At 45.9% G+C, this 5,000-nt stretch overlaps 1 protein-coding gene across 3 annotated transcripts in view; it reads left to right on the top strand.

The window, feature by feature from the left end:
• The window catches only part of far1 (fatty acyl CoA reductase 1), a 32,872-nt gene that overhangs the window by 3,569 nt on the left and 24,303 nt on the right, over nucleotides 1–5,000 (top strand). Inside the window, exon 1 of one of the 3 annotated variants that reach the window (XM_037540538.1) lies at nucleotides 536–553. The exons of the other annotated variants lie outside the window; for them this stretch is intronic. The gene's annotated coding sequence lies outside the window, so the exon portion shown is untranslated. Of the gene's footprint in view, nucleotides 1–535; nucleotides 554–5,000 lie in introns of those variants that run through there. 3 annotated transcript variants of the gene reach the window in all.

Raw genomic sequence — 5,000 nt, 5'->3', positions numbered from 1 at the left:
CTTTATTCTAGCCCTTTCTGCAAGTTTTCAGGTGGTGAAATACTTTTCCAGCACCTTTCCTTTCTCTTCTCATCTCGTCCTATCGGTTATAAACAGTCTCCAATCCCCAAGTGCCCTCTTTCAAGGCGGTATGCATATGGTGCATCAATTATTCAAGCTGAGGATATGGAATCTGGGCCCATTTGCATCTGCTGGACCTGAAAGGGGCTGAATGTGGCAAAGCCCGCGTGTGTAGGATGTGGCACTATGCGGGCAGAGCCTGTATCGGTCAGGGATCGGGCAGCAATGCGTTCTGAAGGCTGGAGAACAGCAAGCAAACGCCCACCTCTCATGCAGTGTCCTGCAGAAGGAATAGTCTCGCAGCTCCTTTCTCCAGAGTTAAGTGTCCGTTTTATGCCGGTGTCACTGCGGAGGCTGCTTTCCCTCCTCACTCTGACATGCTGAGTAGCTTTTGGATGAGAATCACACTGCACAACACTACGGGACAGTTCTCTGGACGCAGCCTCGACCTGGACTTCCTTCGGATCTTCGACAAGATCGTTTTTAGGCTACGGTTTGTAAACAGGGGTAGACGTTGCCTATTGCCAAGTGCCCTGGCCACATTTGATATTTTGACCACTAAAAATGTGGTCTGAGTGGCCGTTTGCCTTGCCTTGCCTTGCCTTGCCTTGCCTTGCCTTGCCTTGCCTTGCCTTGCCTTGCCTTGGTTGGTCGAACATGGAACTAAATGGGCAAATTAGATTTCGTCTTTCTTCACAAAGTAAAACGTGGTGTTTAGTCTATGGGAAAGTTCCAGACACCTGAGAAAATTGACGTTGATCTGGTCCGTAAGGGTTTATTTTCTCCGAAATAGACAGTAAGAATAAATAGAAGACAGTCAGCAGTGATGTTATCAGATTAGATTAGACTGGATTCAGCTTGATCGTGCAGAGTGCCTGGACAGAGCCACTGAAATGCTGCCAGCGTCTAACCAGAAGTGCAGCATGCACTACTGTTTACATGGAAAGTGCAGATGTGTGCGTGTTATGTATATTAATGTGTTTAACCGTTTCCAAACCTCTCCTCAAGGAAGCCCAGTGTTAATTGTAATTATCGTCCAATCCCTGTTCTGTCAAATCATTGCTTCAGTAATTTAAAGTGGAATTCTGTCTGTTTTTCAAAATCTCTGCCGTAATTCAAGCCAAAAGGTATTTGTACAGCGCTTTGCACAGCAGGCACGGTCACAAAGCAGCTGTACAGAAAATCCAGGTCCAAGCAACAGTGAGCAAGCCAAGGTCGACCCTGCCAAAGAAATCTCCCTCGGAACAAGAGGAAGAATCGAGACTTAAAGCGGGAACCCATTATGCTCCGGACACGGTTTTTGAGATGTAAACGAAGTCAGTCCGAGTGGTTTGATGTGACGTGGTGCATTGCAGGGAACCTTAACCTGTAATTCTACCATAATCAGGCATCATGATGACTAAACACAATAAAAATATTTAAAAAAAATATAAATATATAAAAAAATATATTTTAGCCCAAAACCTGATTTCAGAGCTATTGTAAAATCATAACTTTAGAGGAGCTTTTAGAGGCATTAAATGCCTCAGACGTCTGGTTCCCATCACCACCACTGTGGACAGTTCTGACTCGGCAAGTTTCTCTAAAACGGAGTGTTTCACACCGAACTGCTCTGAATGACCGTTTACGTCTTAGTTATTATAGAGAAATGTTGAAAAATTAGTGGAATTTTCCTTTTAATCAGATGTGCTAATAATGCAATTTTTTTGAGAGTGATTCTTGTTACAAACTGGCTAATCCACGTCTTTATGGACCTGCTTTGTGCACTGGTGGGCAGTCATGTTGGAGCAGGAAGGGGCCGTCCCCAAACTGTTCCCACAAAGTTGGGAGCGTGAAATTCTCCAAAATCTCTTGGTGCTGAAGCTTTAAGAGTTCCTTTCACTGGAACTAAGGAGCCGAGCCCAACTCCTGAAAACACCCCCACACCATGATCCCCCCTCCACCAAACTTTACACTCGGCACAATGCAGCCACACAAGTACCGTCTCTTGGCAACCGCCAAACCCAGACTCGTCCATCGGATTTCCAGACGGAGAAGCGTGATTGGTCACTCCAGAGAACTCGTCTCCACTGCTCTAGAGTCCAGTGGCGGCGCTTTACACCACTGCATTCCACGCTTTGCATTGCGCTTGGTGATATAAGGCTTGGATGCAGCTGCTCGGCCATGGAAACCCATTCCATGAAGCTCTGTATGCTGTTCTTGAGCTGATCTGAAGGCCACGTGAAGTTTGGAGGTCTCGCCGGTCGCTCCACTCAAACAGGGAATGTATAACTCCACGTTCCAGATGTTGCTAAAGTATCTTTGGCGACTCCTTTCATTCATCGCCCACCTCTCTAATCATGTCGAACAACTCGGAAGTGCGCCCTCGCCTGGTGACAGCAGAGTAGTGTCGCTTTCCTTGCAGTAGAAAACACCACCAGGGCTGTCGCTGAACGTGGAGGTGTGAGAATGGTCTATTATATTGGACATTTATCAAATCTTTCTTATCGCTCTATTAAGGAAAACTTATCACGATACTTCCCATTATCGTTTTATCGCCCTGCCCTATTATAGACTGGAAATTTGGGCTCAATCTGCCTGGATTAGCTTTACAAAGAAATATAACATTGCAATGCTTATTTCTATCGGATTACAAACGCAGCAGAGTTAAGAAAATATTTTATTGCAGTAGACCAGCGTGAAAATATCGACCATCAGTGTGAAATATTGGTCAGATCTTAACATCTGTCCGAAGCAGAGTCCAATATTTTATTCCGAGTCTCATTATGTGGTCAGTGGCAGCTGTGAATGTTGATGCTGACCGTCTTCAGCTTGTTCACAAACAGGGAGCCAAGTCAGAAATCTGGCATTATTTTGCACACAGATGCAGTAAATTATAAAAATAAGTGCTTTGATGCGGCAGAACATTGTTACACCTCTGAAACATTTCCCGCAACAGTCATCGCGTCTGATAGTCGGCTGTCCATCCGCCAAAAACTCAGGTTCAGGTGGCCGAGTTACAACAGCCTTGCCTGTTCAGCATTTCGCCTTAAGGTGGCGTTTCACTTACCTGTGCCTGGGTGATGTTCAGGGCTGCACTGTGAGTTAAGGGAGCTCGCAAAACGCTCATTTTGAAGATGCTGTATGTAAAATTTAAAGCAGTTCCAAAAATTGGTATTTGGAAACAGCGTATGGGGCTGACGCTGATATGCCTTGTCGTCTTCCGAGCGTTTCTCCCTTGCTGTCTTTCATGGAAATTGCTGTCGCTGATGAAAACTAGGCATCTTGGTGCGTCATGTCAGAGTAAAGCTGGCAGTGGAGGGGGTGGGGCTTGATCCGTGGACACACCCACACTCAAACGATGGGGTTTATTTCGTTAGAGTGCTGGTGAAAAACTTTTTTTCTGCTTGAGATGATTTGATTTATCTTAGTTACTCGTCATGCTGAACTTCTGCTGTGGATGCTGTTGAGTCAGGCGAGCTCAGTTTCCCACGATTTACAGGAAACCGTATTTTTAAGGTCATTAAGGTCAAGTGTTTCCATATTTTGACTTGTTGGGTCATGCTTGCCCTGCACTGCTGTCTGCACTATCTGCACTTTAATCAAGAGGTGTAACTGAAAGAGCACCAGTCATTTTTAAGGCTGAATCCTGTTGCTTTGAATTGGCCGATTTTTAAAACGGAGCGTCACCTGAAACGCAGCGGCACGTTTCTGATACTTTAATAACGTGAAGTGCAATCTGAATAACATCGTTTGCTCATTTAGAGGCACATTGTGCCCGGAGCGGTGGGCAGCCCTATCCACGGCCCCCGGGGAGCAGCTGGGGGTTAGGCGTCTTGCTCAAGGACACCTCAGTCATGGACTGTCGGCTGAGGGGATCGAACCGGCGACCTTCCGGTCACAGGGCCGGCTCCCTAACCTCCAGCTCACGACTGCCTCCAGTTATCAACTCAAATAATAGATATAATTCAATGCCAGCTATTCTTAATTGATATTATTGTTTTGTTTTTTTTTTATTTGATGTTGTAGCCGGGCAGTATGGTACTGCAGTGGGTAGTGACGTCACCTCAGAGCAAGAAGGGCCTGGGTTCGATTCCCCAGCCAGGCAGCCAGGCTGCTAAATTGGCCTTAGTAGTGAGTTTGGGTGAGAATGTCTGCCTGTGTCTGCCCCGTAATGGACTGGTCGACCTGTCGAGGGTGTTTCCAGCATTCCACCCAATGGACCGGATGGGCTCCAGCTCCCCCGCGACCCCAGGAGGATAAGCGGCGTAGAAAGTGCTGTATCCCAATATTAAATATGAGGAACTGAATTGAATCCTCAGAACTCCTAGTTCTTTCTCAGAACTTCATAGGCTATTCAGCCAAAACACAAAAGACTGTGTTAAAAATGGAATGAATGTTTTAATTAATTAATGAATTAATTATTGAAATGTCAGATATGCATAGGAATTAGTTTACATCAGGCACGTAGCCCAGATGGACCGACGGGCATGCCGAATCTTAGTCATGGGTTTTCAGTCTGTTTTCTGTTCCGTGTTCTTTCTGCTGTTTGAGCAGATTCAGTCTCGTGGCCTGAAGCTCTGTAGAGCCGATGGTTCCTGAGCATCACCCACGTCCGCTGTGTAAGAACCGCAGGACGTTTACTGATGGATGAGTTTTAGTCGCGCGGGCTTGAAGAAGGAAAGTGGGCATGACCTCCAGAGCCCCACACTGCTCCAGTGTTGTGCAGTAAACAGTGCTACTGCTGTGTCGACTGAAAAGACGTTGATAAAGCAGCAGGCCTGTGGAACCTGTTTTACCCAGAATGCTTTGTGTCTGCCATGCACCTGGCTGAAAAAGCCGAAGATTGCGTTCCTGTGTCTCACTGTGAGCTAAAACGGAAGATAAATCTATATTCAGGAGCCTGTCTAATGAAATACAGTATTTTTTTATTTATAATACGTTATTGAAGAGTGTTTGAG

This window comes from Pygocentrus nattereri, chromosome 8 (assembly GCF_015220715.1).
Source record: "Pygocentrus nattereri isolate fPygNat1 chromosome 8, fPygNat1.pri, whole genome shotgun sequence".
NCBI lineage: Eukaryota > Metazoa > Chordata > Actinopteri > Characiformes > Serrasalmidae > Pygocentrus > Pygocentrus nattereri.
Note: the sequence above shows the minus strand (reverse complement) of the source record. Positions and strands in the feature narration are given on the sequence as shown.